Here is a 26,446-nt window from a genome sequence, read left to right as displayed (position 1 = left end):
TAAGTGTCATTTTTTAGCATACGGTACCTGTTCAAGAGTACATACATATAAAAGCGGTAATGTGTGTGGCTGGAAGGTTTTACTGTGAAAATTGTGAAACATTGTAATTTTCATGTCCAAGCTCTTTCCATATTCTTTTGTGTGACTGCAACTGTATTTATCGGTATTGTTGTAAATTGAATTGAGTTTGGAGGAAAGAAAATACAAAATCAGTTAAACGGATAATTCAACAGCGGATGTGTAAATGAATACAAAGTAGAAGAATGATCTTACTTTAAATAATGCGGTAAGATAATTATTATATTATGCTTAATTGATATTAACAAAACAGGAGCAGTAAAACTACAATGGACAAATTGGATAGCCTCATATAAAAGGATGTCTATATATGCGTATCAGTGGAGCCGAAATGCGTAGATAACACAATTTTACATTCTTTTTAATCATATCTAATGCGATGCACATGAAAACAATCTCTTGAATAAATTAGCTACCGTCGATTTCATGATGCGATGAAATAAATTAGTTGCCGAAGAATACATTTGTCATGAAATACTAATTGATTAAATTTACGCTGTAATTGCAGCTACAGTCAGAGAAAACAACACATTATTACGTGTATTTCAATATAATTGCAAATTATATAGACGATGTTTTTTATTTTAGATCGTAATATACTTTACCGAGTGAACACCATCTTATATGTAAATTAAACACAATTGTCTTTTTATCTTTTAATTATCAATAGTTGAAACTAAATTACTCCTATTTTACCCGCGCAACGTCACGTTACAATATCGCGACGTTAAGATATCTATATTGAAAATTCAAATAGGTCAATTACGGTGGAGCGTATATCTTTAGATTCGTGTAGGTATATTATCTGTGTTGAAGTATATTTTGCAAAGAATTTCCTATCAATTATAGTTTTCATTCTTTCGCATTCAAATGTAGTTCCGTATCAGTGAAAAATTATGATATTTTTTTATATTTTCACTGCTTTGAAACAGTGAAAATATTTATTTAATTTCACTGATGTAATTCAGTATTCCACTGAAAATCATAAAATAAAGAAAATAAAATGCAAATGAACAATTATTTCAGCATAAACTTTGTAACTTCGAAGATCATTATGTTATACATGCATATATAATGAGGTACTATTTACTCAGGAAGACGTACCCATATAACAAGCTCATCATTTAATATGAATAAATTATTAAGATCATAAAGCATTGTAGGAATGATAATTATATGAGTTCATCCATATCAATAATACATTGTATATTAATTAAATATATTAAAATCGAAATGTTCATCTGCTGCGATTTCATAAACGACTAGAATGAAATTGATTGCATGTATGTTAAAGAATTACCGGAATATCCTGCTATTTCTGTGAATGAATGCCGTAATGATACGCAGAGAAGTTGTTATAAGATTTTTTCAGCTTTATCGTTAATAAAAGTATGATTGTTTTACATAATTTAACAGGAACTTCAGCATTTATCAACACGATTACAACATTACGTTGCAACAACGGTAATATAATATAATTCATTTCCAGAACTTTTCACAATGAATAAAAGACATACTCGCATAATTCGAATCAAAACCTGGAAAACAGGTGCAAACTGCATCCTAGCAGATCAGATAAAAGTATCATTAACGGTCTTGCAGTTTCCCATCGGTATGGATCAAACTCATATGAAATATTGGAAAACAGTTCCATAGAAGCGGCAGTTCTACTGAACGTTTGAATGGAGATATTCTATATTGTCATTTCTTTACTGTTTGGACATATTCAGAGCTGAGGCGTAAGTTATTTAATCATATTATTTAAGTTTTAAGTAATGCTAAAGAAATTGTATTCACATGTAACCGTAATAAACAGTTATTGTTTACAAGGTAAATGACGTCAAAAATGACTTCGCTCATCTATGGCGGGCTAGTAACTGGTTATTAGACCTGCCTCTAGATTAAATGCCCGCTTCCTGTTCAGGGTTACTGGATTTTGTCATGTCCAATTTTGTTACTATTTATAGTAAGGCATATTTAGGAAATAGTTTATAGCAAAACCGTGTTTTAACACTATTTTTACAATATGGGTGGTTATACGTCGGGTAATAATTTCACGAAAGTGCAGCCCGAGTGCAATTATTTCGTATGACGTATAACAGACAGAGTGTATAATTAGTGTTTAAACACGGTTTTGCTATAAATAGTTTCGATTCTAATAGGTCTTTTATTGTAAAGCTTTGATCAAATATGATAGAATTGTTTCTTGGCGCATGTATGACGCCAAATGATAGGCCGTCACGCTCCTTTGTTTATACACGCCAGGACCAGAAATGGTAATACGTCTTGCGGAGTAGTTCCATTAGGGCGCAAATGATGAAGAATTATTCTACACAGCTAATAACCAAGTTCGTGTGTGTGTAAATTAATCAATACAGTTGTGCTATGTGACATTTGGTTTTAAAATGTTTTTTTAGTAAACTATTTGATCAAATTTGAAAGCGCTATATCTCTATGCGTACATAGTGCTAAATATCACGTCGACGTTAGTCATATTAGAATATAATGTTAATTATTATTTAGTCGAATAACAATCAAGCTACTCTGCATTATTTGACTCCTTGTTGTATTGATGTAGTTTTGCACAATAAATTATTCTAATACATGTAACATGTTTAAGAATTAGATTTGTTAGCCATTTTTACAAAATTTAATATGCTAAATTCTTACATATTCGCAATGACAAGTATGAAAACGACCAAAACCCCTCAGATATGAATCAGATGTAGTTTATTAGTAAGTGTTCTTAGACAGCTCTAAAAACTACGATACAAAAGCGCAACTTCTACGGGGAAGGTAGTGCATTTTATCGGACTTCAAGAACAGAATCTGATGGAATAGGTTTGATAAGATTGTTCTTATATAACTGTTCCTGCACAGGAAATATACATTGTTTGCTTTCCCTTGTATAATAACTACTGATACACTATGACAACATAAGAATGTAATAAAATAGGGCAATGTCGGTATGCTTATGGAAATATTAATTAACCCATAAATTGCGGTCTCTACAAAGTTTTCCATTGGAAGGTTACAATAAAAAAATCGGTCGATACAAGCGAAGATAAAATATCAAAGACTAATAAGGCAGATAAAATGAGACAGATACAAAGGCCCATTGTTGTAGTTATGCTTTTTGTAAAAAACTAATATTCAATTTAGGACTGTCCCTCGTGAATAAATTACTGAGCAGATGCTAGTAAGATGTAATTTCTTTACGGAAATGTCGACTTTGAATAAAACATGCACTTTTTAGGTTTTCAAACATATAACAAAATGCATTTTATTTGCAACTGTTAAGTTTGGTATTTGTTGACCGATACGAATATGGAGCAAAGGTAATGCAAGATGAAAATAACTTAATGTGTGATAAGAATCATTTATATTGTATTACTGCCACTATGGCATGATAACAATTTGCGACACCGGTACTATCGTAGTGTTACATCCATTCATCAAGAACAAAGCTGCAGACACATTTTCGTATAATTGCAGATCTTTTACTTTATGAGAATAACTAGTTCAGCCAGTATATTTCTTTGAAATGGGTTGTGTGATAATAAGAAATGAAACATTGAAATGCAAACCCAGACTCTGATAATAGCATGTCACTTCGAGCATTCCAAGTGCTGCCAATGAATGATAAGCCGAATTCAGATTAAAGCAAGATAACAGGCATGGCGTTTGGTATAAAGACAATATTTTATGCAATTGCTTGTTTTCCTTATGTAAAATTAAATTTCAGAGTATTCAGTTATTTCTTTGCTGCAAATGTAGTCAGATTTGCTTGTGTCTGTCAAATTTCACTGATAAAAATGTAGGTTACATTGTATATTACACTGAATATTACAGGTTTTGTAAACATTTGTATCATGACCATGTCATTGACTGTCAGAAACTGCAAATGAATTATGACGATTAGAAGGCAAATTTTTCGAGCACCATTGTTTAAACCGAAATAAATTGCTGTGTACAACTTATACAATAGCTTAAAAAGCTGTAAATCAATGAATATGGTTTATTTGTTCAATAAGAAATCTCCAAATGACCAACAAACAGACATATTGTTTTTATGAATTATCAAAACATGAAAATATTGTTAAATTTGTCAATACCCGTTTAATAATGGAACACCTCTGATTAATTAGTTCAAGTAGAGAGCAAATAATATTGTTGACGTTATCAATACACTTGTGATTCAAGTATCAAGGTTTCTAAAATATTTGTGTATTCATTTGTTACCAGTTCATTTTGTACGTTAATGATTTAGGTCAGTGGGTTGGTGATTTTTCCTCAGAATCCTGTCTGTTAGAAAAAGAGATATCAAATACCAACTTGCATTTATTCGTCTATGATGAAACTTTGCTAGAAACGTTCTCATAGAAAACGGCTACGATTTGTGTTAAAAGGGAGTAAATTACCTAACTATTAAAGTTAATTTAAACTTCATTCAATTCTTTAGTTAGTATAAAGTTATGAGCAGAATTTAGACATTTTGTTCTACAGAGATAACCTGGTCAAAATACTTATCATTGTATTATGATGAACACGTTCTAAATATATTTTATATATCTTAAGTGATTATAAGGTCTGCTGTAGCGAGAAGAATTTAGTAAAGAAATGCCTTTTTTCACTTTCTATATAGGAAACGTTTCATATTTTAAGTGTCAGCATGTATAACATAAGAATAATGGTTATTTTATCAAAACTTGAAGAGAATGGCGAAAATATACATTGAAAGTGAAAGGTCGGTGCATTTTATTAGGGTGGATCAAGCTCATACCAAATATCGAAAGTCCATTTATTGCAGCATTTGATACACTTTTTTTTAAATCTTTAAAATCATCTGATTATAAAATGGATAACTTTATAAGAAATGGCCATAAAATAAGAAGATTTAACAATGAAATATTATCAATGAAATGACTTGTGAAATGTTGAACTCTACCTGGCTTTGCTTATATTTACGAGTACACTGACAGTACAAAATGATTAATGTAAAAGTAAACAATTACATATTATGTACAACTTATGAAATACCCTTGATTGTTTGAGAATTCAGCTGTTCTACAAATCTATAAACCAGTGACTATATTCCACTCCACCAGCGAAAAAACAAGGCATGCAAATTATTCAATCAAACATCATAACATGGGAAAACTATGTCAATATAATTATTAATGACATATCAAAAATGAAAGAGTAAAATTTATGCCAGAATAAGCATTAATGTTATCAGTAACAAAATACCCGAGAGAGCAATAAGGTTATCAGTAACAAAATGCCATTTCATCTAAAAAAAAAGTTTCTGGGTTTTATTTTTGACCAAATTATTGTGTATATTTGAAGTTTGTCCAAACAGATAATCATAGAGACTAATTTAAATGATAAGTACGGGTCTGGTTCCAAGTTTAAAGTTGTATTGATCAAAAGCTTTTTACAGTAGTTTAACTTCGAGATAGTTGTGACTTTAAATAAATCATTCTCTTTTTATTTTCAAAATAAACTGACATACGCTAAAACAGCAGCTAAAATAAACATTAACTCGCCCAACGTCACTATACTTGAAAGGCGTAAACGTAAAAATTCACTTCATGTCTCTGTGTAGACGTGGTCTTTGTATCTAACTTTACACGTACAATTTATTTTCATTCATATCGTCTGTTTTAATGTTGTCTTATGATAACAGACTAGTATACTGTTTCTTTAACGGCATCTTTTAAAGAGTTTACTTCTTGTGATATATATATTTTCTTTTTGCCTTATGTAATAAGTAATGTAAGATCCACTCTTCTACATGTACAACATCATATGCCCTGAAGCATGACATCAGTTGTTACAATATAAATAGTTCATGTTTTTTTTTTTTCAAAAGTATCATTTTATTTGTATTTGGGCTATATTTCTTCCATTGATTTTCACTATATGACGAACTAGATAATCAGCCATTCATATGCTTATCGGTCAATAAATATGAACAGTACAAGTATTTTTACATATATATATCAATTATGGGAAAAATCAGCTCTAATACGGAATCCGATGAAATACCAGTCAATATTCAGTCCATGGTTAATTTAATGGCGCTGGAACAAGACATATAAAGCATTCGATTAAATATCAAAACATGGAAAGGGAAAACTATGTAAACATACATTCACTTAGTCAAATTAAAATGAATATGAGAATAAGTAATAATCGATGTATATTTGTCATTTGTGTCTTTTCGTTGGACCGATTTGTTTTGTACATTTATTTTTTTCAACCAGATTATTAGAGTATATGTCCCAGGGGTTTCTTTAAATGATTTAACCATATTTTATTACTTATATATACATGCAAGTAGATTCATAAAATTACAACAATACAAAAGTAAATGATTTGGGCAACAAGTTCTATCAACATTACATTAAGCCCTTCCCAGGAACGCTGGGAAGGTTACTTTAAATGATAATGAGGAAAATATAAAATAGCATCTGAACTATCAGTAAGTGAATCTGGTATTTCAGATTGATATAAAAGGCTATCGATTTTTTTTTTAAATTATTTTCGTTAAGTTCCGTTGCTTTGTTTCTCTTCACATCTGCGTTGAAATCCAGTGTTATCTACAAACCGCATGAAATAGACGTATACGCCCAATTGGTGCTACTCAAGTATTTTTCTGTTGTTTTGCAATTACTAGACCGATACTGTTTCGAAAGATTTTCGCATTACGGTAGTAGATAATATATTTTGACTCTTTAACACTATTTTATAATATCAGCGCATGTATAAAGTGTTGCTTTTAATAAATCATTCTTACTTTACTTTGAAATAAAGTAACATTACGCTTAAAACACAGTAGCTTATATCATACGCATTAATTTTGCTCGGATTTTATATTGTTTGTAAGTCATATAAATAACTAGGCAAGTTTTATTCATAGGTACATGTAAGAGTTTATCTTTATTTTTCAGCTAACAAAATTATCATTAAATCAGATATTCCTCAAAGATTATTTCTCATTTCTTCCTGATGTGAAATTAGGGCGGCCTAGCTCAGTAGATACATTATATACATCAGAGATAAATACGGAGTTTTCTGAGTTACATATGCAGTAATTCCAGTAATTCACGTATGAAATTAACAATCAAGACTTAGTGTACAAATGACTTCAGGTTTTACTAGCGTTAATCTAAACTTTTGTCCGAATTTACTTAAAACGCAAATGCAACTCAACTAAATTATTATCATCACAGGCAACAAAGTCATGTAACTGATGAAAGAACATTTTAATGCTTGTGTTTTATTCCAGTTGTATGGAATCGTTTGTGAATCAAGGTTATCATAACAACACAGATAACTTAGCATGTCTTTATAGATATAATTTAAAATGTATATATAATAACAAAACTGATGCTTGCTTGTATCATGAAGAAATACGCAAAATCATTCAAAGTAAAGTTAAAAAATCCAATGAGACATTGAACAGAAATAGCACACATACAATTTACAGCCGCAAGCATTACATACACAGCTTTATCTACAATGTGCAGTTGTTACTTTTGAAAAGATATACCAGACATAATTTTCAAAATCTATTGTTATCTGCGCGGAAACAGGGGGAACAGCTGTTGTTGCATACTTTCTCTTCTGTAAAACACATATGTAGATGTTGATAAAAAATTGATATGAGTTTTATCTCTTAAAAGTGGTATTATTAGCTGGTAAGCGTTTATAACGATCGACTTAAACTTGGTTTTCAGACTGTGATATATCTATAATTATAACAGATATAAATCTTAAGTGTCTTGTGTTTAATAAGCAACATGAGGCACAGAAAACTATGTTCATTAATTACTGAATATGCATACTAGTGTGCTGATCGTAGTGCCTAAAATCAGGAGTAAATACTAGTAGCTAAATGAGTTATCTTTTCATTACACGTAGATGTGGACGCTGGAGTTGTAAGAATTAGATAGACAACACTTTGTGATCTTTTTGTAACATTAACAATTTGAGATCATTTTCTAACGTTATTAGTTTATGAACATTTTGCAACGTTATAAGTAGTGGCAATACCAGAGTAAAGGAAATTGTATGGACTACTTCGTTTCACTTAGTTCATATTGTATTACTGCCAATATGTGCTGACAACGTCACACAAAGAACTTAAAACTTTACACAAGCTGTAAACCTAAAATCAGTAACTTGTATATGATTATTTACTACGGACTTTCTGTAAGTAATTTGAAATATATTTTATTCATTTTTTTAAATAAATGTTTGAGATGATTTTGCTTTCATTGGTCAAGTTGTCTTATAACAGATTAATGCAATAGAATTTCCATTATTTCACAGTCAGCTTCTTACTTTTAGGTTAAGCAATTAATACTTTGTACTCATTACATCAAATAAGGTAAATACTAAATATATATAGTCAATAAAACATACAAAAGTTAGTACAATATCTTTTTAAAAATTTATTATTATACCTGAGGGGCGTATGTAATTATAGCTTTGTAGTTCTTGTGGTTCTGAAGGAAGAACATAAAAATTACACTTACTGTAAACTCAAGGTAACATGTGATTAATATATATATAATACTACCAGGAATCGTTGATGATGTTCGCACTGTATTGTTCATGGACATATCAGGCAGTTCGGGAATAATTACGGCTTTAAATCTTTAAAACGAGGTTGTATACTATTTTTTGTACATGTTATCTCTGGTGTTTCTAAATTTTATAATGATTTTATATGGTGTGGGTCAGCTCTTGAAACTAATCTTTTTCAGCAAAGTTTCTTGCAAATATTGTAATCTTGCAACACTACCATTAGAGTTGTAATAGTCTAATTATAATAACTGCTTGTATATATAAAATTCCATTATAGTTTCCTTGTTTTTGAACAGAATTTCTTTGTAGATCAAAAGGTTACTTATATAATCATTATTTTTTATGTCTGTACATTTGGGGCAAATAATTGTGCAACACCTCTCACGACACATAGCACCGGCACTGTATTCTATTATAGTGAATATCAATAAGTATATAACTATATAGAATGACTTATATTGAACTCCATGATTTTGAATGACCAAGAAATATACAACACTCATTCCAAAAGAAGACCTGGGAAGATAACCATTTACAAATAGTTTGCTTAATTTGCATATCGTAGCGTATTATTTAAGGAATAGATGCTGGTGAAATATTTGAACGACTGCGGTTGCATGTTAATTTTGTTAAGATTTCTAATCTTATCAATCAGTAAAGAAATATCTTTGATAGCTATAAAATTTGATGTGGAACAAGAAAACTGAAATATTCTAAATGGACGTATAAACCTTATGCTTATACATAAATGAGCCGTGCCATGGGAAAACCAACATAGTGGCTTTGCGACCAGCATGGATCCAGACCAGCCTGCGCATCCGCGCAGTCTGGCCAGGATCCATGCTGTTCGCTAACAGTTTCTCCAATTCCAATAGGCTTTAAAAGCGAACAGCATGGAGCCTGACCAGACTGCGCGGATGCGCAGGCTGGTCTGGATCCATGCTGGTCGCAAACCCACTATGTTGGTTTTCCCATGGCACGGCTCAAATGTTGTTTCTGAAATGACTAGTCAATACAAGTGATCTAGTCTTTATGCGAGAAAGAGAACATTTATCACATGTTACATAACGTATCCAGAAATATATTGCAATGAGGCAATTAAAATCTGTATGGAGATGAACACACTTGAAAGAGAGTATGAAATGTAAAATCGCCTTTCCAACATGGATCAACTTCACATTAGATATTGGAAACAGTCCCAGTGTAGAGTTGAGGCGTGTGTTCCGTCGATTATTTCACTGGAATTACTTTAATAGTGTTTTTTCTCTTACTGCTTTTAAACAAACAAAAAAATATCATGATTCAGTAATAGTGATTAACTACTGCCTCAGAAGTAAGTCATTTTTACATACGTACCGGTGGATATTAAGTACTTGGCGTTTAATGAAAATATGATCATAGATTATTAATTACTTAGTGTTTAATGAAAATATGATTGTAGATGGTAACTTTACTTAATTCTAAATACTGCCTATTGATATATTTTCATTTTTCATACATGTATAACATATTCACATAATTAGTATATTTATTTGATAAAATGCTAAGCTCTGCAGTGTATTTTATGAGTTTTAATCAACAGAATTAATAATGTCAGTGTTGAAAAACACCAATAAGGATTCTTATTATCACAGCTTATTCTGCTGCAAATTATTCTATCTTTAACCTATTTTAGGTAATTTGAAACTCGTTTCGACCAGTGTTTTCTGTATTTTACTAGACGGCAACGCTAAATGTAACAAGTGCTATGTATTAAAAAAAATGACATGGCATTATTTCATCACAATGGCATCAAACATAACACACATGCTTGTCTGGTAAAAAGTCTTCCTTACATGATCACCTGAACAGTATTTTTTCTTAAGGATACTTCTATTACGGTCATAAGTTCAGATTGCATTGTCAGACAGACGTATACAGTAACCAGTGACAAAGGTGTGTAATAGACTGATATGCCTTTCGTCTGTAGCGTTACTAGTCAGACGAAAATACATTCTACATTTTGCTCACAAATTACACGACAAATATTGCATGATAAATCGCCTTTTATTCTTTTTATTGTGAAACTGTAAACATTATCCAGATATTGTACTGTTTTTTTAATGGCAGACTAACCTAGTTTTCCACAATCGATATTTAGATTTTAAATACTTTTGGCAAAGCATGCTATTTTTTTACTTCACCATAATTTAAAAGAATGATAACTCATTTAGAAACAATTTTACAGTTTTACTTGTTTATATTTTACACCGATTTAACAAACTCCGGTTCATTTCAATATTTATTGACATGTTTACAAGCGATTAACATGTCTGTCAAGACATAACAATTTCCTCCACCGTAAGACGGAGTATTGTTTATATTCCGCGTTATTGCTATCTGAAGTTAGTTTACGAAGTGAGATCGTGTTCTTCATTGCAAAGCACATGTTTTCATTTAGAAATACATCAAAACTGTATTAAATGAACTTCCTTTCAGTTTAAATAGTTTGCAATTATTTTAAATGTACATGTTTTCTGACAAATTCAAAATCGGCGGAGAGGTTACCAAACAAATAATATGAATTTTAAATGTAAAAATGTTGTATGTTTAACAAGAAATGTCGAGAAATACAATCTAATCTTTGTGTACAGTTTTTGTTTCCACCAATCATGCATTGAAATTTAGAAAACCCATTTTGTGAAAATGTTGCTATGTGTTGAGGGTATACGTTTGTTTCTGAATTCAAAAAAAATGATTGTATACTGCTTATTATTTTTTATTTTATTCAAATAGTGAATGAAACTATCTGGCCTAACAAACGTTACCAGTTGTATTACTCATACACATCAATGGTAATAATGCAAATTTCTCAAAAGACGAAGATACAGGTGAAACATGTTCTTATAAGTGAAATCAATTGACTTTATGAGAATAAATAGTTGAACTAGTTTATTTCTCTCAAATGGCTTGTTTGATTACAAGAGACTGAACATTGAAATGCGCATCTAGGCTCTTTTAATAGCTTTCAGTAATAAGCATCCCTAGTGTTGCTAAGTAATAAAGGACAAACACATTAATGCAGATTATAACGAGATAGTAGAGATGAAACGGATAGTTAATCAATTTGCACTAAGGTGTTTCTAAAGTACAATATATTAAATGAATAGGAATCTATAAGATCCTATGGAAGCATAGAATGAAAAATAAGCAAAGTAATAGTAGAAGCGATTCATGATAGGTAATGAAACAACAAGTGGAAGTACGTTACTAGCATAACGTTATGAAGCGAGACATAGCTAAAGTAGTGAATGCGCAGATTTCAAACTATAGAGCGTTTCTCTATATTAATACTTGAAACGTCATTCAATTGTCTTGCCAGTATGAAGTTCAACTAACTTTGCATTTAGCAGAATTTTTTTAGAAACATATTAACATTTTACTGGAAATTTTTATACCAGTCATTATGTGATGAATTTGAAATAAATTCACTAATTTACTAAATAGAGTCTAAAATTAGATTTTGTTGATAATAGGATATAATTTTAAAGTTACATCCATTTTGCAAAAAGATATTTTTATCTTTCTGGCTACAAAATATTTCTAGCATGCACGCGAAAGATATCAGAATATTAATAATTTTAATAATCAAATGGCAGAATAGGAAAACATATTCCGAGAATCAAAGGCTGGCTTATTGGCGTGGATCAAGCTATATAAAGCACTGAAAGCCAACTTGAGCCGACATTTTTCACTTACCTTGTTAGTCACAAGTTCAAAAGTTTAGCTTCAACTATTCCTATTTTGGCTTCTGCTAACAATAACAATGACACATGTGATTTATATTTAAATATAAAAGCATACTCCTCATTTATAACTAAAGTAAAATTCACGATTTTACAATAGCATATTACCTGCAGCATGTGACAGCTTGTATATAATAGTAACACAGCATAACTCTCGTGATTGTTGAACTATATCTGATCTTTTTTTATCATTATTGGGTTACATTACTAGTATTGACTATATGACTATAGGTATGATCCGTACACGTATTTCTTCACACATATCTTGCAGTCGTGTCTAATGATACGATCAATACATGTAGTTCTTAACACATATATTGCATTTATGACAAAAAAAGATCAGGCTAATGATATGTTCATTACACGTATTTCTTAACATACATATTGCAGTCGTTGCAAAAATCAGTTCAAATACAAATGTATCACCACTGGATATGCACAAATCGATTCATTTGAAAGCGATGAAAGAAGACCTACTAACCATTTGATCACCCAACATTACATTGGGAAGGAATTCTATGTCAATATTCATATTATATATACATGTATATGAACGAAAACTTGATGTCAGATGTGCATGGTGAAGCAAACAATTATGTTAGGAAATTATGTCACTTTAGTATTTGCCTTTTGAGTTTGTAAGTTTGACAAGCAACATACTGACATTGTTGGCCTTGAATCACTACATGTGTGTGGCTCAAAGGCAGGGTAGTACATTTCGTAGTAATTGCAAAACTAATATTTCCCTGGAGAATTGTCATTGTAATCATTTTATTATTTTCCAAACATCTATACCTTTCATTTCACTTTTAAAATCAATTGCCGTGTATGTTTAAAGTACCTGTTAGTAAAGTTTTCAATATTTTTTCATAGGAGACATTTTAATTGATATTCATTATAATTATGCAATTAAAATAAACGTTTAAAGTTTTAAAATATATGCACTATATTTTTTTTTCAACTCACTATACCAGGCAAATAATACTAGAAAGCTTAACAGTTTATACATGACACAGTATGAGTGCTGCAATACTTCAGTAATCAAAACATTCTGAACTGAAAAAATAAACAATAAAATGAGTATATGCCTAGAAAAAAGTTATATATTAAAGATAGTTATTAATTCGTTGTAATACTCAAATTTAAGTTTAGCGTAGTAACTTTTTATTGGCGTAAGTGTATATGGAGATTTGTTTTGGGGGTGGGGGTTGGGGGAGGTGTTTAACGCCGTTTCAGTTATGTAATGGCAGGCAGTTACATTTTTTGTAATCCAACCGATATTCCTGGAATTTTTACCAGTACAAAACTGTTCTCCCGCAATAAACCGCCAACTTTACCGCATGAATCAGCGGTGGAGGAAGAATTATTTCAGACACAATGATTTTCATAAAATCTTCACGGAGAACATACGTCTCGCCCGGGGATCGAACTCCCAATCCTGCGATCCATAGATCTGTGCCCTCTCTGTTGAGATAAGCGTTAATACATTTATACTTGACTGATATTATTCCTGCAGGAGCCGTTAATGGTGATCATAAATGTGGTCGGAATCGTACTTGAGACATTTTATACATTAAATCTGTCTACAAATCTGAAGTTTGTATGAGTTACTATTTGAGCCGTGCCATGGGAAAACCAACATAGTGGGTATGCGACCAGCATGGATCCAGACCAGCCTGCGCATCCGCGCAGTCTGGTCAGGCTCCATGCTGTTCGCTTTTAAAGCCTATTGGAATTGGAGAAACTATTAGCGAACAGCATGGATCCTGACCAGACTGCGCGGATGCGCAGGCTGGTCTGGATCCATGCTGGTCGCAAAGCCACTATGTTGGTTTTCTCATGGCACGGCTCATTTAGTCAGAACTATTTTTCATATTCATACAAATTAAAGTCACTCGTTCACACATTCTTACGATATTTTTATATCAAGCATTCATAAAACGTCGGTTTTGTGAAAGTGACCAGTGATACAAAGTCTTTGACAATATATTGTACAAAGTATCCTAACAATTACTGTAGCATACTATGCTGCAGGGAGTAAACTGTTGCAACGAGTTTGAAATTATGGAGAAAATCAAAATTCTTCTTGCCTCTTTACTAATAACTAACACTTACTTTCACCCACCACTTCGTCTTTTTTTCAGCGTCATAATTACATTATATGCCAAGCTTAAATGTAAATGAACATGTTGATAAATTTCTCCCAAGCTGTGTTCGAGTAGCTTTAAACATTTTATTTTGGTTTACTTCAAATATTTTCCTGTAAATTATACCGTAGAGATCTTATTTGATTGCAAATAGAACTTGCTTTATCATTCATGCGAATATTTCATTCCAACTATATCGAATATATCTACACAATGTATGCATGAGATAATATACCTGAATATTCAAATAGCAGATATGAATTCTACATATTTAGGGAATTTTATTTCATCCTACAAGCCGAAGGTCGTAGTTCCGGGATTTCTGTAGAGAGTCATATTGGCACATTCTTTTTAAAACTTTGCAATGTCTCAAACAAAACTCGTTCACTCGCACTGATCATAATTATGTATATGTATGTTTTCCTTTGTTGTCATAGAAGTGCATATGTTTGCTTTTACTGTGTTCACATTCTTTTTAAATTAGCGGACTATGAAGCATAAATATTATACAGCTACCCATGTATCAAGTTTCAGATAGAGAAAGAAAACATTTATCCTTAAAGCAGCTATAGCGTAACATGACATTTAATAGCTTTTCTTCAATGAATTATTCATAACAGGTTTTCTCTCCTTGATACGTTAGAGAGTGGAACATTCATAACATGTAACACAATTGAAAGTGTTTCACAGTAAAACATACTGAAACAATGCAGTTTAAAACCTGCTAGCAGGTGAACAGTATGAAAATCTGGAAGCCCCATATCAGCTTGGATCAGCTGCATATTAAATATCGGAAACAGTGAGGCAAGTGTTACTCTGAATACCGGTATTTCATTGGAATTATTTCGGTATGTTGTAAAACCTTAATGTTACAGAAAATGCAGAAATAATTAAGATCTCTAGAGATTAATATAGTGATTATATTCTGACTCAAAAGTAAGTACTTTGGAAATTATTTTCGTTTCAAATACATATTTTCCGATGAAATTATACTTACCTTTAAGATAATTCTTGTATATATATCCATTTATTTCAGAAACAGAAAAAATAATAATATGTATTGTTTGATAAGTTTTAATTTTTGAATGCTTTGTAAAAACAAACGTTCAGAGTGACAATAATAATAATATCTTTTACACAATACATGTTCCTGCAAAAGAGTGATTCATAAGGTATCCACAGCAGCAATTTTACCGTTGAATGGTGTGATTGTTTAGAGTTTCGATGGAATTATAATAATGCGCACTGAACAATGCTCTTCACTGTTTGACGTATATATCAATGATTACAATGAACATCTATGATGACGTCTACCAAATATTTACCCGTTTGGTGTCGTACTCATTTTCACCGTGTTGCTCTGACGCTTGACGTTATGATTAGTGACGCTAGGACGTACAAATTGTGACGTAAAAACAGTTATTTTGTTGCATAATTACGTCAGTTTCTGTCTTCTTTTTTTTAATAAAAAACTATATTTTGGCGTTTAAATCCAATAAACATGTGAACTGCAGTGTTAGATTAGTTAATATTCACTTTTCATTACCATATATATTTAAGAAGGTAATAAGTTCATGCTCACATCTGATAAATATTATTCCGCAAGTATTTTGAATTCAGTTTGTTCAGTTGTATCAGACAGATTAATTATAATTTGTCAAAAGTGTTTTCATGTCTTAAATCAACAGGAGTTAGCTCAATAATACAATCTATACTTTTGTAACAAAACTGCACTATATATATTAGCTGTTTGCCTTATATTTAATTACTTTGAGGGAACGTTTCAGAATCTTGAATATATGACTTGATGATGCAAACACATACATCTAAACACTTTGATATCACTGTACTTTCACACCAGTAACCAGTTCAACCTTCTTCCCAGTGATATTATTGACACTGACCTCTCTTATGTTCTTTCATCTATTTGGATATATCGGTGTTGTCGAATTGGTTTTCTTATTCAGTGTATTTCTGTGCAAATGTAAATCATGAACACATAAATACACTGCTAAGGGATTCATTTTAGAGAGACTGCGTTCTTGGAACATGGGTTTTGCCCTTTTTACAGAAATCTGGTTTTATATTGACGTTTTCTTTCTCATTCCAAACAAGAAATTCAATTCGAGCGGCTGTTTATGAGACAGGCTACTTGACTTTACAAAGTCCTTTAATAAAAAAAAAAAGATAAGACCTAACAAGTGTTCATTAATGTGCCTTTATCAGGTATTGAAATCTATATACTTTATTTAAAAGTATAACATGATACAATTTTAGAACTGAACATTAAATATAAGGCAAGCATTATAAATAACATGTAACTTTGATTCTCACATACGATACCGAACATAACGTAAAATTCACGAACCTTTTGAAACAACTACGCAGCGTGGATTCTTAATAACACGAGTCTGTAACTCGGACACGAACATTACTCGAAGCAGGCTTGATAAATTACAACTTGTCTCTATATAATATGCAGCCTCTGGTGAATTGTAAGGCAGTCGTGACCCAAGGTGGTATTTAATATTGGAAATAATCGTACAATGCCGATACTGCAAAGTAGGCATAGAATAAATTTGCTCACTCATTTTTAATCCCCCGCCGTGGCGGAGGGATTATAGGAATGGTCTGCGTCCGTCCTTCCTTCCGTCCGTGCCCGCGAAATGATGGTTAAGTGACTGCATAACGGTACTTTCTCTTTGATGTCATTCATTCCGTTCTGTATATGTGACCTTTTTCTTTTTATGTGACTGTTAGAACAATAGAGAGAACAATGGGGGTGTCACATTAATACCGTTTCGTTAGAATGCCCGTCCTTCCGTCCGTCCTTCCGTCTTTCCCTGCCCGCGAAATGATGGTTAAGTGACTGCATAACGGTACTTTCTCTTTGATGTCATTCATTCCGTTCTGTTTATGTGACCTTTTTCTTTTTATGTGACTGTTAGAACAATAGAGAGAACAATGGGGGTGTCACATAAATACCGTTTCGTTAGAACGTCCGTCCTTCCGTCCGTAACAAAATCGTGTCCGGTCCATATCTCCCTTGAAGGATTTTCATGAAACTTGGGTCAAATGATCACCTCATCAAGACAATGTGCAGAACCCATGAGTCAGCCTTGTCGGTTCAAGGTCAAGGTCACAACTCAAGGTCAAAGGTTTGAGCCTGCCATTTTGTGTCCGCTCTATATCTCCTAAACCCCTTGAAGGAATATAATAAAATTTGGGTTAAATGATCACCTCATCAAGACAATGTGCAGAACCCATGAGTCAGTCATACCGGCTCAAGGTCAAGGTCACAACTTAGGGTCAAAGGTTTGAGCCTTCCATTTTGTGTCCGCTCTATATCTCCTAAACCCCTTGAAGGATTTTCATCAAACTTGGTTCAAACGATCACCTTATCAAGTCGATGTGCAGAACTTATGAGTCAGCCATGTCGGCTCAAGGTCAAGGTCACAACTGTAGGTCAAAGGTTTGAGCCTTCCATTTCGTGTCCGCTCTATATCTCCTAAACCCCTTGAAGGAATTTTATAAAACTTGGGTCAAATGATTACCTCATCAAAACGATGTGCAGAAATTATGAGTCAACCATGCCAGCTCAAGGTCAAGGTCACAACTAAGGGTCGAAGGTTTGGGCCTTCCATTTGGTGTCCACTCTGTATCTCCTTAACCCCTTGAAGGATTTTCATCAAACTTGGGTCAAATGATCACCTCATCAAGAACTCATGAGTCAGCCATGTCAACTCAAGGTCAAGGTCACAACTGAAGGTCAAAGGTTTCAGCTCTGTATCTCCTAAACCCCTTGAAGGATTTTCATGAAACTTTGGTCAAATGATCACCTCATCAAGACGTTGTGCTGAATTCATGAGTCAGCCATGTCGGTTCAAGGTCAAGGTCACAGCTAAAGTCAAAGGTTTACCCTTTCATTATCCATAGCAGTGGCGGGGGATTTAGCTGTCTTTCAGACTGCCTTGTTGAATGTTGATATGCTCTTTTGTTAAACGATCGTTTAGTTAGTGTATTTATCTACACGTGGATCTAAATATCATTCTGTCATTGTCAGTTGAAATGTCTTTGTCGTCAACAAATAAAATATTTCAGTTTAAAATATATGCTGATTTTATTATTTGAAAAGGGAGGAAGTGCAAAGTGCAAGAAGTCAGATGTCATTGTTTCTTCTGATTAGTAACTGTGTTTAAAATGAAAATGTCTATAATGTTTATATAAAGTATTTCCGTTTACATGTTTCAACACATTTAGACATTTGAATTTCAAACATTTCCGGCACGTAAGATGATTGTTCTACAGAAAATGTAAAAAGCTAAATTTTAAGTCGTTTTTACATATAATTTCAGATACTGTGACATGCTGTACCAATGAACTATGTGGACAGAGGTTTCATCTATCTTCATTGTTTTGCTCAACATCGAACGTTTCCTATTGACAAATGGTGCGATACAAGTACAGGTTGCAAATCTAAAGGAGGCTGGCGAAAGGTCTCAGTACCAAACTAAAAATAAATCTGAAAGGTTGTGTATGGTGTGCACACGGAATTTGATCCATACTTTGTAAAGTTCATCCTTTATAAGATTAGTACTTAGTACTAGCGTGCTTTTTGGTTCATAGTTTGCTTGAATAGTTCCCGAATATAATTTTAATATATATTTCTTTTTCTCCAAGTAGTGCCGATATATACAATCTTTTCTTTTTTAAATATGCTTATGTGATGCATTAGGTTTGAAGCACATGTATAATTCTAAGTCATTGTATTTCATTTGAAATATAGACTGCAAAGTAAGATAGTACAAGTACTGCCGATAGAAATATTTCTAACAATTGTTCTTTAATTTCAAATTACTCTGTATACAAGCTGCTGCCATAGGTATAACAATTGTCGTTTAATTTCAAATTACTCTATATTCCAGTTGCTGCCATAGGTATAACAAAATCAATACAATGCAATGAATAAACGATAATGTATGCACATGTATGCTGTTTTTAGTGCATTTTGAATCGCATTTGTTTGCATATAAAATACTTGCATCTAATTTTGTATGAAAAACATTTTATTTTTCTTGTGTGTATGTCTTAACTAACAAAGCCTGTCACTGAGGAACTTGAATATGGACATTAATAAAATCACAAATGTATTAAAACATTGACAAACTTAAACAAGAAAAAACACATATAAATAATATACATGTATCCATTTATCCAGCTGTATCATTAAATCGTATTTAACAAAAGTGTGATAACTCTGCTGTTTCCAAAAGCTTTAGATGTGCAAATTTTATTTTACGCTTTCTATCGAATATACATATTTGCAGTCGATGGCTCCATTGCTGATAAAAAGAAAACGAAAACAGTCACCTCATGTGTTACAGAGTTTTTACGGGACTGTGCACTTGCTTTAACTCGTTTCCAGTGTTGGTAGTTTGCATAAATATTAAGTTATAACCCTTGGTGAAATACCATTTGATTCCATCTTCGAAGGTTATTATTATAACTATTATTTTGGAAAAGTATTGTAAGTCTCTGAGCAGAATCAACAAAACTGACAGTAGATACCAAGTTACAAAATGTGTGTCTTGTAGAAAACTTGTAACAACACCCGGAGATACTTTTTTTTCGCATTAAAATTTGATATCTGACAAAATAATATTAAATGTTTCTACCGACAAAACAAAATAATAGTTCATAAAGAAAGAGAACAGCGCCATGTAACGTTTGGCATATGTTTCTCATTTGCCATTCATATTGTCATTTATATTTTGACGAGTAAAATTTTTGTTAACTTTTTGTATCTTTTAATATGTATGTCGTTTTGTTTCAAAAAGTAAGAAGTTTATATTGTTTAAATATTGTCACAAACTATTTAACGTGTAACGTTTTGTTTTACAACCCAGAAATGATCGCAATGTTGTTTCTAGCGAATGTTGACAGTCACAGCTGCGCTATCAAATTAGCGTTATTTAGTGTCAGTTCTAGGATACAGAGTAATTCTGTGCCAATTTTGTGTAGAAGCTGTGCTAATAATGTCATAGAACAGTATTTGTATGAAAAACCCGTTTCCTTTTATTCGCCAATAATAACAATTATTATTAGATAAACGAAAACTATTCACTGTCATAATTTATACTCGCGATATCAGAATTCTTTGTCACATTTGTTAGTTATGACAATTATATTCCCATATTTTCTTAATAATTTGGAAATTTCTTCATTGTAGACAGAAAACTATTGATGATCTTCTAACAGACTACGATCCACGAATACCACCAAATTATGAAGACGGTAAATTTATACATGCTTTGTTCTTTTTCTTCAAATATAGTAATAATTTCAACACAAAAGTCTGGTCGCTTTATAGATATTAATCTGAGTTTTGATTCATCTCATTTCTATCTCTGTACATTATTGTACGTCATGTTTTATTGATAAATTGCGTATAATTACTATTCATCTAATTAGAAAATAAAACTTTCTTTTCACAACGCGCCGTTTGCAAGACAATTCGTGACAATTCATGTCAAAAATTCCTCACCAAGCGTGTCTTCCAGAAACAAGCAGCATAGCTATTTGCATCGAAGATATCATCAGTACCTGAAACATTACAAATGTGTTAATGTAGGCCGGATTATTTGGCTTTGTTAATTAAATATGAAATTGCCAGGAATCAAATCTGTGAAATATGTTATAGTAATTAACTTTTATAGATTCAATTTAGCAGCTGATGTACGGAAGTTGAAAAAAACAACAAATAAACTGGGAGAAAATGTTATTTTGTAACCAATTAATTATTGTATTATCAAGTATATTAATCGAATGCCCCGAGTGAAAAGCAATCTGTTGTTGTTAAACAGCAGTCTGAAGGACAAGCAAACACTGTTAATTTCAGTAGTAATTGCAATGGGTAATGGTTTTCATCTGTCTGAGTGTATGTAATAATTTAATCTTTGTATTTATATAGTTACATTTATTGATGATTGATATTAGTAAATCACTCTGTTTTGATGTCTTTTTGGCCATAAACTGTATTGACAATGAAATTGTTGTGGATACATTTGTCAAAAAAAAAAATATCTCTAAAACACCTCTATATTGATAAAGATAATAAAAAATTATCGATAACATTTGAAACTTTGCACGATTATTTGAAACTAGCAGAAAAAGTCTCTGTTGATCTGTCTTTAATTTTGGAGAAAACCTCATTATTACATTTTTTATTTTAATTGGATAGTAATGCTACTAGTTTTTCAAAGTTCAAAGATAAAATAGAGGTAATCAGCTGTATAATGCATGCATAATAATATATTAATCAAATCTTTATCAGACGTCACAGTCAGGGAAAGGAAAATTTCATATTCACTGCAAAATTAAGGTAGTGGACACGTAATGATAATCAGCAAGTTACGTATTCTCTGTAAGCGATTTCGGCATACCTCGGTCTTTGTGGAAATTCATGGTCATGTTGAGTTACATTTATGTCAATTCCCCGAAGAGAATACGTATTCTTGCCTACCTAGCAGGGAAAGTATACATTTGTCCAAGCAAGCGCCAGGGATAGATATTCCTGTCTTTCCCTAGGGAAAAACCTTGTCTAAAATAGCGTGCACTTAGGTGACGTCACACAGTACTGTCACTATTGTGACGTCATAAACTATATAAATAATGTCAGAAAGTACCCAAATCTTTATGTCTCCACGATCTGTTTTGAAAGTGATAGGCAAGAAAAATGATCTAACATGTCTGCCTGTGTTTAAGACAGCTGTTTTCCCAACCCTCGGGACAGCTTGGATAAAAAGTAGTTATATATATGGGGTAGCGAGCGCAGTTTGACCCAACTTGATTTTAACCCTTGACCTAAACCGACCAATGCTGACCAATTTCAACAAATTTAAAACAAATTTTAAAACAATTTTTAACAAATTGTTGTTAAAACCTATAGTAAAATATGATTAAAGATAATTTTAAACACTTCCACCAAATATTTGCCAAAATCCTCCCAAGTGGCAACAATGTGGCAGTCGCTGCCAATTTTAAACAAATTTTTTGGCAGAAGTTGGAAAAACACAAATTAAACCCAATTAAAAACCCCTCCCAAATTTTTCCCCCAAGTGGCGCAATTGACAATGTCTGCCAATTTGGAAAACCCTTTTGGCAAACTTTTGGCATTATTTTTTTGTTTTAAAATTTTAACTTATTTAAACTTTTTTGAATTAATAACTACTTTTTAGTCTTTAAAAAAATTTTTTAAATTTAACTTATGATTAAGATGAGTTTACAAAAAAAAAATTTATTTTTTTGAAAGAAAGAAGATTAACTGATAATAAAAACCCTTTTTTTTGGGTTATAACAAAAACCGGGAAAAAAATTGATAAAGGCTATTTGTTCATCTTTGGGGAAAAAATGAAATAAAAATTTTGTTAAATTTACAGGGGGTAATTTAGTTTATTCAAAAAGCAATGTTCCCTTTATTACCTAAAAAAGGGTTTTAAACACTTCCAGGAAAAATTTTTGGGGCCCCGGGAAATCCCTAATAATGGCCCCCCTTTTTTCCAATAAAATGGATGCGTATGTAGGGGCCATGTCTTTTGTTTATGCAGGGGTTTGGTAAAAAAGGGTTTACATGTGATAAGAAAATGTTTTCCCAAATTTTAAATAAAACTAATAAAAAAACATTTGGAGAAAAGTTCCCAAAACATTTGTTGTAAAAACCTTTCAAAAAACCCCCCCAAAATTACACATTGGGTTGGGACAAAAATAAAAAAACGGGAAAAGGGGGTAGAGTTTTTCCCCCCCGAAATAACTGGAGCGATGTTTTAGCAGAAGAATTACACAAACCCAAATTTAAAAGGGAAAATTTAGGAAAAAAAAGAGTGAATTTAAATTTTTTTGATGATATTGGTCGCTGATTTAGTTGACATGCAAGCTTTTTCAAAATATAATAAAGGATTTAAAATATTTTGGGTTAATTTTATTGATTTTTTTAGAAATTTATGCTTGGGTTTTTTTCCTTTAAAAGAATAAATCGGAAAATCTTTTAAATGAAGAATTTAAAAAAAATAATATTAAAAAGGGCATTCCCATTTAAATTTATGGGAGAAAAAGGAAAAGGGAATTTTATAATAAAAAGTTTAAAACTTTTTTGGGAATAAAAAAAAGGTTTAAAATTGTATATAATTTAATAAAGGGAAAGGTTTGTAGAAATTAGAAAGTTTTAATTAGAATTTTTTAAAAAGAATAATGTGGAAATTTTTTTACAGAAAAAAAAAAAAACTTATACTTATTTGTTTTTTTTGCAGGATAGGGTTTTGATAAATAAAACAAAAAAAAAACATTCTAGTAAAAAAAATGCACCAACCAAAGTTGAAAAAAACTTAAATAAAGGTACTGTTTATTTTAAATTTTTATGGTGATTTAAAGATCCCCAAAGAGTAAAAAAAAATTTTAAAAAATTGGTGATGGGTTTTTGGGGGGGTTTAAGGGGGTAAATTTTTTTAAAAATTTTTGAAGAAAAAAAATATACACCAAACGGGAAAGAGGAAATTTTTTAAAAATTTAAAGGGTTAAAAATTTAAAAAATTCCCAGAACGTACACAAATTAAAGATTTAAAAAAATGAAATTTTTCCCAAGGGTTTTATTTTTTAAACAAAAAACTTTTACCTACTAACAAGAAGTTTTTAGAATAGAAAAAGTTATTAGACGGACAAATAAGAAAAAAAAAAGCTTTAGAAAAATTTAAAGGTTACAATAAAAAATTTTAAATTTATTTGGGTCCCCATTTAGGGGAATTGAAAAAAAATTTAAAATTTAAATAAAAAAATTTTTAATTATAAAAAATGAGTAATAAAAATCTTATTTCAAATTAAAATTTGGGAAATTTGAAAACAATAGATAAAATTAATTATTCATTTAAACCCAAAACAGCTGTGCTTACAAAAAAAAGTTAAAAAATTTTTGTGGGGAGAGTAAGTCCCGGGTTTTTTAATTACGGGCCGGGTTTTTTTGGGTTTTTTAGCCTGATTAGCCCCTTGTTCCAGCTATTCCTTTTTTTTTGCGTTGCTGGCGTGTTCCTTCAGTAATTCCCATTTTTACTAACAGACAAAAAACTTGCGAAAAGGAAATTTTTTTTAAAAGCACATCATCACAAAAAAAAAAAAACTAAAACAAAAAGAGGATTGGAAAAGTAAAAAAAGAAAAAGAGAAAAAAGTTATTGGGTTTTTTTCAATACTATTAGAAATGCAGAGAGAAAAAAAAAATATTCAATGCTTTTGAAACGAAAATTATGAAGGAATTTAAACTTAGGTTTTAAAAAATTTAAAAAAGAAGGGGTTTTTTAAATTTTACGGGTTTTTTTAGAGTTTTTTTTTCTTTTAAGTTATTTTTTTATAGATGTTTAATAGAAAGGTGGGTGGGAATGATTATTTAAAAAATTACTACCCACTTAAAAATAATTCCAAAAACAAAAAAAAAAATATAAGAATTTTTAAAAAAAAAATTTATTAAATAAAAACCTATAAAAAATTTACAAAAAAAATTTTTTAAAAAAAATTTTACAAAATTTTAAATCCTTTTTTTAAAAAACTTTATTTAAAGGGGGCCCCCCCCCCCTTTTTAAAAATTATTAAAACTTAAAAAAAATCCCCCCCCCCAAACCCCCCCCCCCCCTAAAACCCCCCCCCAAAAAAAATTAATGGATTGCCCCAGCCCAAAATAATTTCGAAAAATCCAAAAAAAGTTTTTGAAACCCGGGACTGGGGATACTAATGAAAAAAAAATATATAAAAGGCACTTACAAAGCATCTTAAAAAATTTGGTATTAATGCTGGGTTAAAAAAATGTGTTGTGAAGGGCCCAAACCGAGTAAAATGTGGAATATAAAAAAGTTAATGGAAAAAGATATAATTTTAAAATTTTTTATTTCTTCTTAAAGAAAATTTTTAAAACTTTATTTATTTTTTTTTTATTACTTTTTTTAATTATTTTTTAATTATTTTTTTTTTTATTTTTTGCTTGAAGTTTTTTTTTTTTCTAAATAAAAAATTAAGGGAAAATCGAGAGATCTACAAAACAATATTATAAAAAAATTTGTTTTTAAAAAATTACATATGGGAAAAGGGACCCCAAAAAATCAATTATTTTAAAAACTATAAAGACTCTTTTGAAAAAATTAAAATTTGAAATTTTAAAATTTTAAAAAGGTTTATAAAAATAAACGTTTTTTTTAAAAAAAAACTTTTGAAAAAAAATGGAAAAAAAACTGATACAATATTTTAAAATCAGCTTATTTTAAATTTAAAAGGTTTTAGAAATTATTAAAAAAAAAATGAAATAAAAAAACTTCATAAAGTTTTGATAAAATTTTTTAAATTTTAAAAATTGGAAATTGGTTTTCTAAAGGGAAAAGTGGCTGGAGAAAAAGAGTCAGTTGATGCTCATTTTAAAAAATAGATTTTAATTTATAGCCCTTTTTGGCTGCTTCAAGTTATTTAGAAATTCCCCAAAACCTTTTAAAAAATTTCAATGAAAGGTTTTTAAAATTAAAAAATATAAAGAAATTTTTTTTTTTGAATAAAACAATTTTTTTTTTTTTAAGTTTTTTTTTTTTTTGGTTTTTTTTTTCTTTTTTTTTTGCTTTTTTTTTTTTTGCCTTTTTTTTTGAAAAAACCCCTTTAAAAAATTTTCCAAAATATAACAAAATATAAAAAAAAAAAAAAACAAATCTTGATTATAGGGGAAAAAAAGTTTCCTGTTACATTAAATAAAATTACCTAAAATTGAATTTTTTAAAATGAAATATCATTTAATATATTTGGTTTGAAAAACCCTAGGG

At 30.9% G+C, this 26,446-nt stretch overlaps 1 long non-coding RNA gene across 5 annotated transcripts in view; it reads left to right on the top strand.

Moving 5' to 3' along the window:
- The window catches only part of LOC123558357 (uncharacterized), an 82,645-nt gene extending 61,128 nt beyond the window's left edge, over nucleotides 1–21,517 (top strand). For 2 of the 5 annotated variants that reach the window (XR_008370980.1, XR_008370978.1), the window contains exons 2-3: nucleotides 18,964–19,137; nucleotides 20,838–21,517. This is a non-coding gene — a long non-coding RNA (uncharacterized LOC123558357). Of the gene's footprint in view, nucleotides 1–1,633; nucleotides 1,818–9,851; nucleotides 10,010–15,269; nucleotides 15,545–18,963; nucleotides 19,138–20,837 lie in introns of those variants that run through there. The other 3 variants (XR_008370982.1, XR_008370979.1, XR_008370981.1) reach the window with 3 other exon arrangements.
- Nucleotides 21,518–26,446: the final 4,929 nt, after the last annotated feature.

The sequence above is a fragment of the Mercenaria mercenaria genome, chromosome 5, assembly GCF_021730395.1.
Source record: "Mercenaria mercenaria strain notata chromosome 5, MADL_Memer_1, whole genome shotgun sequence".
NCBI lineage: Eukaryota > Metazoa > Mollusca > Bivalvia > Venerida > Veneridae > Mercenaria > Mercenaria mercenaria.
The sequence above is the reverse complement of the archived record's forward strand: the minus strand, read 5'-3'. Positions and strand labels throughout refer to the sequence as shown.